This window comes from Pistacia vera, unplaced genomic scaffold, assembly GCF_008641045.1.
Source record: "Pistacia vera cultivar Batoury unplaced genomic scaffold, PisVer_v2 Contig459, whole genome shotgun sequence".
NCBI classification, from domain to species: Eukaryota; Viridiplantae; Streptophyta; class Magnoliopsida; order Sapindales; family Anacardiaceae; genus Pistacia; species Pistacia vera.
Window position 1 is genome coordinate 1,360,763 of NW_022196289.1, and position 12,060 is coordinate 1,372,822.

The window sequence follows — 12,060 nt, forward strand, 5'->3', positions numbered from 1 at the left end:
GAAAAACAGTTTCAAGACCATTTTCTTAAATCGAAGCTTGGGATGGCTGTCAGCTAATTTTCTCTTATTAACCGTTAATCGAACCAATATTTTAAAATTCCCAAATGGCCAAATAGACTAACACCATCCCTACTTTACCCTAGCCATTTTCAATTTTTCATTTTGCATGCTGCTGCTGCGCTACGCCACTGCCGACAAATGCCAAGATCTTTTGCTTTCACACTGTTTATCTCTTCTTCTTCTTCGAAACACTCTCTACCTTATCAATATCCTTCGTTATTAGGGTCTCATTGTCTCCAAAACACGTTCTCTCTAAACCCACCTCCCTTCAAGACTAATGAACACAGTCCTTCACAAAAGTATACTAAATCTCGAGTCTTCTACAATAAATTGTTGACAAACAAGTAACATTTTGTCCCATTTTCTCTCTTTGGTTCCAGTTGTTGTCTTTCTTCCTTTTGTTTCTTTTAACTTTCTTCAACTTGAGTGTATAGACACCGTTGTTTGTTTTCCGTTAAGCTTTTCCGTCACACGTGGGTGTTCATTTCTCCAAGAAATATTTTCTTGGAAAGTTAATCTTGGCCCTTTCCTTTCTCTCTCTCTCTCTCTCTCTTTTTTTTTTTTTTTTTTTTGGTTTTTTAATTTTACTATAAAATAAAAAACAACACATTTCATCTTGATTGTTGGTGTGCCATTCATACTTGTAAATTAGCAGCTTTTTAATCTTCAAGCAAATGGGTGGCAATATCAGCTTTTTTAGTCTACTATCTCTATCTCTGAAAGTGATTTGCATGCCTGCATTATTGATCTCTCTGGCCTATTTGTGTCCATGAGCTTAAAAAAACTTTGAATTTCAATAGCAAATAATTTGTTTTTTAAAAACCGGCTCAAAGTCGGTGAACCGTTATTCTGTTCCGTTTAAAATCAATTCAAACATTAATCGATTGGTTTCAGTTTAGATTTTTTTTTTTTGAACCAGTTTTCAGTTCGGTTTGAATATTAAGGAACTTTGGTTGGGGCTGACGAGATAGTCTTTTTTTGTATTTTTTCTTAATGACATTGGTTAGCATAGAATTGAAGTGTTTGATATGGTAAAAATAAAATCATAAGCATCTGTACTGTATGTTACAAATTCTAAAATAATTGTTTTATTTTTAGAATTTTAAAAAAAAAAAAAATGAATATTTCAATGCAAATTAAGACATTCAACCTTTTTGCAATATTGGCTTGGAATAAACGAGAACCTACTTAGAGAGCCTTAATTAGTTACCTGAAAATGGCCAATGGCGTCAGTGTGACTAAAAACACAGGGAAGAAAAACAAAATCTACTTTGAAGCACGACCGTTGGGGGAACAAATTCATTGGCCTAAATCATTCTCTTCGGAACGAGTCTGTCGTCCTCCCCATTTCTTTATCTTATTTTCAGCGATAGTACGCTTCATAACACCGGATCATACATTTTCTACGCTCAATGAACGAGAAAGGTGATAATGGCTTAGCTTTAATATTACCTCTTCGCCCCAGTTAACTTTATAAATCAAACCGAAAAGGATACAAGTCTGTATGGCGGTCCCTGACATCATCCCAATCCAGATCCCCTGAATGAATTATCATATACCAAAATCATTAGATCAATTAGATTTTTATTTGTTCATTATTTGAAATGGGTTTCATTACCCTGACGCCCATGTCCAGCTTGTACCAATATCAGACCTAAGAATCCCGAGTAATAGTACATCCAATGTTAAGTACGCTACAGTGGCTTGCCATCCAGCTCCCACGGCAACCCCTCCGAGATCAAGTAATTTAAACTGTTACTACGAATATATTATGCCACCTGAGGAACAGTAGAGAAGAAATAGTATTCACCGAGAGAACAGTTTGACATTGTTAATGATAATGCAGAGAGCCACAATGGTGTTAGCTCCTTGACAAGCTCTTGGACATCTGTGTCGCTGAAGACAAGGCTGGAAGTCGTTGCTGTGATATCAAAACCATAGAGAAGAGAAGGCCGAAAATAAAGGCAGACGATACAGCTATTAGTAACGAAAACTTCGCCGTTCTCGGGTGAGCTGCGCCTAGCTCTTTGCACACTCTCACACTGCACATCTTCAACATATCAGATTGGAACAATATTTGATTTTTTATTATGAAACAGAGCTTGATGTAACTGAGTTGTGAAATATCAAACCTTACAGCCGCATTCATTCCCATCACCATCATAACCGTCCACCCCAATATGTTCATGCTGCAAATTTAATATTTGAAGTATAAGCCATAGTTGGAACGAGTTCAACGGTAAAATTCTCCTGTGGGCCTGTCCTACCCAGCTTTTTCAGAAAATAGGTCCTCACCATACAGACAGGCATCTACCGAAGTTTTTGCATTCTTCAGATATCCAGCAAAGAGAATTATGCCAATAATACCACACCTCCAAACTGCAAAAGAAAATAGATCAACATTCTGCATATGCCATTAATTTAAAACACAACCAGCCGAGAAAATTATACATCATATGGCAATTACCAGAGCATTACAGCCGATGCAAGAGATAATCTAACAAATGCCCAAAGATTTTCGAAGGCTTTCCATGAAAGTCCGGACCATCTTCTCACAAGTCCCACTAAGTATGTAAGAGAACTGAGACAAAACTAGAACCACCACGTTCCATTTAATACCACGGCTGCACCCACCAGGCCCCATCCAATTTGTATCAGTAACCAGCTAAAAGAGTGTGAAGCACCAGGCCATCCCTGCTATCACAGCCATCACCATGATCTTGCTTTGAGCCTGTAGAAACTTGGCTATAGGGAAATTACTTCGTTGCAAATAGTTGAGGTATCTCCACAACGCAAATACCCCTGCTGCCTTTGAATCTCAGCAGTCTCTCCTATAAGCTCTAAAAGTGGCTCGGCGAATATGTACAAAAACATTAATAATAAGCTGTAGTGTTTAGAATGATCCATGATCTTTGCATATAAACCCCTGCATATCCAGCTGCTTTGCTCCAAAGGCTTGCCCGCATAGTGTTTCCAGTGCGCTCCCCTGCCAAGCTGACCATTTACCAATTTCAGATTTTCATGCATCAAATAATTTGGAAAAAAAAAGTATCTTGAGTGATTAATGAATGATGGTACCATGATACCGAGCAGAATCCGGCGATGACGGAGTTTTCAATGGAAACGGCGGCGAGGGCAGAGAACTAACGTGGCCGGCGAAGACTTGAGTAACGGCCCAAGCGAATATCGGCAAATGGAGGTGAACATGGCAGGAGCAGCAAGATACCAAACTTCTTGGACTCTCTCCGGTACCTCTATAGAAATCACTAAAGCTATTGAGGAGGGATGTCAGACACCTGCGGTGAAGGTAAATGAAGGAGGAGATGATTGATCATGGGTTTCATTGTGGTGTGTTGGAGAGATGAGTGGCTGTTTCTATCTTCCTCCATGGAAAGCTAGCAAGAGGACGATGCAGAAAAGCTTGGTGATAGCTTTATGTATGTCACCACTGGATCCACATAGCAATATATGGACCGGTGCTCCTAAAAAGAATAACACAAAAAAATTAATCAAAATAACTAGATTTCTCATTAATGATTAATCAAATCTTAACTGCAAGTCAATGTTATCGGTAACATAAATTAAGTTATGCAAATGATGGCATACGTGTTTCTAAGAGAAAACAGTTACGAAATCGCTGGGTGATGCGTATACTCTTATTATTCTGATCTGAGTGTACAAATTCTCAAATCTCGATTTTTAATACCCGTATATAGTTCAAACTGTATAGGAACAATAATCAATATGCTATAATGGTTTCTGGGGAACCAACCTTACTCTGTTCTATTTATTCTTGATTCCTTTTGTATCCACATGTTCAATTAATTCAATAGCTTTATTCATTATTTTGCAAGAAAAACTGATTTTTTTTTAATTGTGTTGTTGTAAATTCTACAAGAATATTAGGGTGTCGATAAGGATTTGAAATTCTTGTATAGTAACGTTTAGTTTTCATCTCATACATATCTCTGTTCCATTCGAGGTGTGTAATTTTTTTTTTTTGTTGATATACCCTGTAATTTGCACACTGAATTCCTTCTGTACCCGCTTGTTAAGTATTCATTAGCTTTTTTCCATTGTTTTGTGAAATAAACTCTATTCCTTAATTGTGTTCTGTAAATTCCGCAAGAAATTAAAGTGTTTATAAGGATTTGAAATCTATTTTTCACATGTGTTGTAATTCTTCAATTCTTCAGCATAGATTTTTCTTTAACAATTTTGGAAATTCTAAATAATGACCAGATCAACTAGACGTTCCTTTTTTTAATTTGATCTACCCACGCAATTCCCTCAATATCGGAGGATATTTTCTTTCATTTTTTCATAGTGCATGCAATTAAAATAATACTAAAGAAAAGGTAAAGAAAAAGATTAATTTCCTCCGCACACAATTTCTTCTTTTTGTCATTTATAGTTATGTTTCAAAGGGCAGTGACCATTCTTGTTTAGACTTTATAATAGAGCTCGATGATTTGACACGAAAAAGAAGCTCAAAGAGTTCCTATCCCACCAAAATACAACAAACGTCAAAGAGACATGATAGCTGAAAAAAATGATTTATAATGAATTCTATTAAATGGCATCACACCTAACACGACTACCATGTTGCTAATTACGTCTTCAAGGCATAATCGACTAAATTTAAAATATCTATATTATATTATAGTCATTAAATTAATAATTCTTACCCTAATTTATAGATGCTCCATATTTTTAATGGGGAATGTGATGCTCCTACACTAAATATCCTAAAGAATTTCAACACAACATTTCATCTTTATTATGATGGATGCTCTTAAGATAAGTCGCTTATCTAAGACCAAAAGGCAATTAACGGGTAGCCTTTGCATTCTCGTAAAATGAAAACAGATAAATATTTCACAGTATTAGGTGTTATCTACCATTCAACTATCAAAAAGTTAAGATAATATATGGTCAGTCTCAGGTACCAAATTAATGACATTTCTGCATGCATGTGATAAAATATTATTCATTGGGCAACGTTCAATTGCGTTACTGTGATATGCGGACGACAAGCTGACGATGACTAACAGTACATTGTTTGTCGGCGACTGCAAGTATCCAATTGAACACGATTTTTACCCTGTGAATGCCCTGTCAAGAATCGGGATCCAATGACTTGTTGAGATATAAAATATACGGTCACAATCAAACATAAAAATGCCTATTGGAATAGGATAATTAAAGGTTTATCACCACTTAAATAAGAAATTATTAGATGAGATGTTATCTGTATGATATGTTAGTATTTGTCGAATCATTCTCATACCACATATGAACGCACTATATATTTATTATATTAATGTTACATACAAGTGTTTGAAATGGGATCGAGCCTTCAATCCGGTTTTTGGTTTAATCGATCCGGTTTTCGATTTAATCAGTTAATCGAATGGGTGATATCAACAATTCTATATATTTGAAACCAATCAACTCACCTTTCAAAATTCAATTAGTCGCTATGATTTAAAATCCAGCAAAGATGGTACCTGCGATCTGGCAAGAAACCGCAAAGCAAACAAGATAATTTGTCAACCTTCTATCGGCGAAGTGAAACCTTATATACACCTTCCCTACTCGATTGCTAGTATATAACCACAAGCTCATTTTTCTCAACCCAGGATCTATTCTCTCTCTTCTCTCATCTTTACAACTCTCCAAACTCTCCCCGCCTCCACCACTGGTTCACCAACACCAACCAACTATATGCTGTTACTTTGTCATATCATTTCTTGCCTTCTTGGTAGAGCGCATTATATATATAATTATTATATTAATGTTACATGAAATATTACATCAAAATATATACAGTTATCTTTAATTTTATTCATTGTTTTTTTTAAATTTTCATAAATTTGATTACTTAAAATTGTTTAATACATGCAATTAAAACTATATTATACTAATAAAGACATGTGTCAAACACTAATTTTAAGATGTTTAACTATATGAAAAATAATTTAATACTTATATTAGTATCAATTAGACTTGTTATATGTATTCATATAACATATGTATTCAACTTTTAGATAGAAAAATAAATCGACACCTCAAGGTTAGGGTGAGCACGGGTAGCGGGTAGAATCGGAACCGGAACCGGAATCTATCCAGAACCTGCACGGTGTGGTAGTTCTGGTTTCAATTTTTTGGAACCGCTACTGTGCAGTTTCGGTTCCGGTTCTTGCACGTGGAGGAACCGAACCAGAACCGAAACGTTAAAAGGGTACATTGTTGGAACCTGTAGGGGTTACCCGGTTTGGAACCTGTTTTGGACCTGTTTTGGAACCTGTTTTGGAACCTGTTTTTGAACCTGTTTAGAACCTATTTTGGACCTGGACTAAATGAAATATTCGTGAAATGTAAATAAGGGAGAGTTTCTATTTTTTACATATAAACAAATTTAAATAGAAAAAGTTAAATTTTTAGAATAACCTAATTAAAAAATATACGAATACAATTATACTTATTCATATAATTACACCATATATAAAGCTTTATATATTTAATACATTAATAAAGTTTGATCAATAAGTGAATAATTGGAATTATGATCCAATTAAAGTGTTTTACATTTTAATGTTATTAAAAGAATTTTTGAATAAATAGTAAATTTGGATGATATAATATATTTAGTTATTTACTTCAATTATCAGTTCTAGTATATCTATAAAATTAGTATTAATTAATATTTATGATAAATTGTAAATATTAATAAATTTAATTACTAGTTAAATATCTACTTAATCAATTATACATTACATTTAGTTAAATGATTACTAATTAATTATAATTTTATAACTATACTTAATTGATTTATATTATAATGTTATGCTTACATTAATTGATTACTACTTAATTAATTGACTTATAAGTTATAACATTAAATGTTAATTAATTGACTTATAATTAGAAATAATTATTAGCTTACGTTATAGATTTATAGTATAATTACTTAATCATTATACAATTTTATTATAACATGATACAAACTTATTAAATGATTAAAATTTAATTAATTATATATTACATTAAAAATTTATAGTATGTTACAATAGTTAATTCACTATACATTACATTATAGTTTGATTATATTTAATTATAAACATTACATAATTAAATAATTACTTAATCGATTATGTCATTATATTATAAATATATAATTACTATTTACTACATAACATTGCATAATACTTAATTAAATGATAGAAATTAATTAATTATAACATTACCTTATAACATTTTTATTATAACATTAATTCTTACATTATAGTTAAATATTACTCAATTAAATTAAATATATTATATTACATTATATATTATGATCACTACTTAATTATAGTATTACAAGTTAAATATTACATAATTACATAATTAGTTATGAATTTATAACATTACATTATAAACTTTAATTTACTATTACAATTTACTTACTAATTAAACGATTAAATTTAATTATTATAACATTACCTTATATATTTATAATATGATTACTTATCAATTATAACATTCCATTAAAACATTAGTATATTAATCAAATGATTTGAAATTTATTAATTATAATATAATTATAGATTATAGCTGATACTTATTTATTATAACATATTTACATTTTAGTGTGATCATAATTAATATAACATTACATAATTAAATGATTACTAATTGAAAATGAGTATGATATATTTTTTAACATTAGTAGTTACTAATTTACTACATAAACATTAACACAACTATAAAAAATTTAATAATATAACATACCTTATAAACTTTTATTATAAACATTAATTAAGCATTACATATAGTTAAATAATTACTCAATTAAATATATATTATATATTATTATATTATGATCACTACTTATTATAGCATTATATAGTTAAATGATCAAAAACTTAATTAGTTTGAATTTATAACATTACATTATAAACTTAGTAATTTACTATACTATACTTACTTAATTAACGATTAAAATTAATTATTATAACATTACTTTATATTATATATATGATTACTTAATAAATTATAACATTCCATTATAAACATTAGTATTTAATTAAATGATTTGAAATTTAATTAATTATAATATTAAATTATAAATTTATAATATGTTACTTAATTCATAACATTACATTATCTATTATGTATGAATATTAATTAACTTATATAATTAAATGATTACTTAATTGATTATGACATTATATTATAACATTATTATTACATTTACACAATACTTAATCAAATTATTATAATTTTATTAATTATAACTTAATAAAATTTGGTATGATTTTAATTATTATAACTCTATTATAAACATATTACAATACTTAATTAATGTTAACATTTATTAATTATAATATACTTATAATTAATATTATATACTTAATAATTCATTAACTTACATTTACATTGTATATGATCCCTAATTAATTATAACATTACAATTTACATTGTAGTATGATCACTTATTTAATTATAACATTACTAGTTTCTAATATTAAATTTACAAATTATTTGGTATATTATAATACCCAATTGACCATTATAATTAAATTATAAATTATAAATTTATAATTTATTTATGTGAATTGTGATGAATTGATTGAATTCAATGTTGCTTAGAGATTACAGGTTATGATTATATTGGACACAATGAATGAATATGAAAATTTGTTGGGTGTATTTGTAAACTTATAAGGTAGTTTTTAGTGTTTTTGTTATTTTTTAAACTAATAGGGGGGTAATTGATTTTTTATAGGGTACCCTGGAAAGGAACTGGAACCTGCATTTTAGGATCCGGTTCCTTGAATTGAAGAACCTGCACTGTGCGGTTCCGATTCTGGTTCCTTTTTTTGGGAACATGCACTGTGCGATTCCGGTTCTGGTTCCTCCGGAAAATACAGGGTACCTGGAACTGCTCACCCCTACTCAGAGTAATTACTGATGAAGTTTCAATAATTTCATGTTAAATCAACCGTCTAACAAATGAAGGTGGTACTAGAATTTAATTTTCAAGAGGGCTACAAAACTAGATCTGATAGAACGAGTATTGTACCCATGGGTCTACCCGTACCAATGTACTTTTAATGGGTACAGGTTAATGTATTTAGAACCTATGGGAATAGTACCTGTACTCGGCCCGCCCGTTACTTGTACAAGTGAATCGGATGATACTCGCGGGTACCAGTACAAAATAACAAAAAATAGCAAAAATGCAATTAGGGGACGTTTGGTTGGAGGTAATGGAAGATTACTAGAGTTATGTCATCTTATATTACTTGATTACTATGTTTCGTTGTCAAGTAATATAAGATTCCGGTAACCTTGTATTACTAAAGTTGTTACTGTTGGTAATATTGGAGGTAATTTGATTACTTCTATTTTTTTAAGTATTGTAAGATTACCATGGTAATCTTATTTTTGTTATAATTCTATCCCTTATTAATAAAAACTTTAGACAATAATGCTCCTGTTTTAAAATAAATTTACATTAATATACCATTTCAATTTTACCCTTGTTTAATTAACTTTTTGGATAATAATGCCCTTATATTTAAAATAAATTACAGACCACTACTACCACACAGCTACCATCGTCGACAACGGGCCAACCACCACAGACCGCTGTTGGAAAGTCGTCGGAGTCCCTAAAAATGATCGAGATTTGCTGGGAGGCTTCGATATGGTCGTTTTCGGCCATATTAGGCTAGATCTGGCCGGAAATGGCTAGATTTTCCAACCAGATATGGATGGAAATGGCTAGGTTTTCCAGCCAGATCTAGCTGTTAACGGCCAAATCCCTGGCCATTAGCACCGTTAACGACCATGGACCTGGTCGTTAACGGCCAGATCTCGCCTAAATCTAGCCGAAAATTGCCGGAATAGATCTTGCCATTTTTGGCCAAATATGGCCGTTTTTGGCTATCAATATGGCCAGAAACGACCATATCGGAGCCTCGTGGTCACAGTGACTTTCAGAGACTTTCGGCGGTGGCGGCAGGCGACGACAAGGGGTGGGAGTGATTTTTTCATAAATTAAAGTTTTATATAAGCGGGGGTGTTTTAGCTAAATCTGAAATATTGGGGGTTAAAAAAATTATTCAAAAATTAATAATAAAAATAATATTATATTAATATTTAAAAAGAGTACAATTTAGTAGTTTAAATAACATATCCACCAATTTATTTTCTCTAACCAAACATATTAATATAACATACCCACCAACTAACCAAACACATTTTCTTAAAGATTTCTAGTAATCTTCAAGGTAATATAAGATTCCAATAATCCAACATTCCCTGAACCAAACGCACCCTTAAGGTTATGTTTCTCCAATCTCATTCATTCTATATCCCACCACCGCCCTCTCTTCCCTCTCTCCATCACACTCTAACTATAACTGTCACCAACGTCACTCATCACCGATCATTCCCTAAACTTCGATCCTCCTCTAATCGGTCATCCTCCAGCTTGCTTCTTCACGTACTCCATCAAGATTGCATCCTCTGATGCCGTCCATGGCCGCTTCTTCAAGTTATGACTACTTCTTTTTGACCCAATTACTCTGTCGTTGCTTGCACCTCTGTCGCTGCTCACCATGTCACCCAGCTTTCAAATATAATAACAGTCAATCTTGGTTGGTTTTAGCATGGGAATAAGTTTTTGTTTGGGCTTAAAAAGAGAAGAAATAAAATTAAAAAAAAAAAAAAAGATTGTGTTAATGATGTTAATAGTCTCAAGTAATGCTTATCTTGTTTGTATGCACTTTTTGTTTAGAGTAATACTACACATACATCATTTTCATACAACATTATATGACAAGATATGATCGACTAATTTAAAGTTAAAATTAAACTTTCACCCAATCATATCTTGCCACATAATGTTGTATGAGAAATGTTGTATGAGAATGATGTATGTGTAGTATTATTCTTTTGTTTATAGTAATAATATTAGACTCACCGACTTATAATCCCAGCTGATGTGCCAGATGCCACCTTATCGCCATGTTAGTCATTTGTCATGTCATTCCCCCCCCCCCCCCCCCCCCAAAAAAAAAAAATCAATTACAGGTTTTAGCAAAAGTCGAGCCTACCAAATTCAAATCTGCCTCCCTTATATCATTTCCCCCAAATTTGCAAACCCTAAAATTTTCTCCAATCAATTCCAATCAAATATCCTAGCCGCCATAAAAACAGTTTCAGTCGCACTCCACGCACGTACCACCACCGCACTCCAATTTTGCCGACGTAGCCAACTGACCTTTCTCGCTATTACCTTTCTTTAATATTTACATGTTTCCCACTACCATATTTGAACTCCCTTCCAATCGTTACCAACCCCATCACAACGAAAACTACCACAACCAATTGAAGTCGCAGTCGATGCCCGCTCCATCACGTTTCGCCGTCGTCTTTTATCAACGCCAACAAACGAGGTTGCTAGCAGATAAAGGAACCAATGTCACAACCTGTAAGGTATGGGTGTAACTAGACCTGGTCAAGGACCGGTCCCAAGCAGGCCTGGGCTTAGGCCCATTTGGGACCAGTCACTCATGGGCCTGGGATCGGTCCTAGGCCCATAAGCAATTTTAGGATCGGTCCTATGGGCCTGCAAATTTTTTTCCCCCCTTATCTTTTTTTATATTTTAGGGGCGAAATGAAATTTTGTAGGGGGTTTTAGTAATTTTTAGGGGTAGATTAGTAAGTTTCTAAAAGTTTAATTAATTTAAAAAAATAATAAATCAATAGTTAATTTTAACATAAATATAAGATTCACACATTCACGTTTCACAAATAAACAATTAAATAAATTTCAACTGTTGATATATCTATCCAAAATAGAAGTTAACAAAATCTAAAAGGTACTGCAAAATTAATCAAAGACTTTAATTGAAGATACACGGCCGTTGCTTTGCTTGTCAACTGTTGTTCAACAAAATTAATTTGATACTTTAGAGTATGTAGATGAAGAAAATTAAAAGA

At 32.2% G+C, this 12,060-nt stretch overlaps 1 pseudogene; it reads right to left on the reverse strand.

Moving 5' to 3' along the window:
* Positions 1-1,312: 1,312 nt before the first annotated feature.
* LOC116144881 lies at positions 1,313-4,664 on the reverse strand (annotated as a pseudogene).
* Between the last annotated feature and the right edge of the window lie 7,396 nt (positions 4,665-12,060).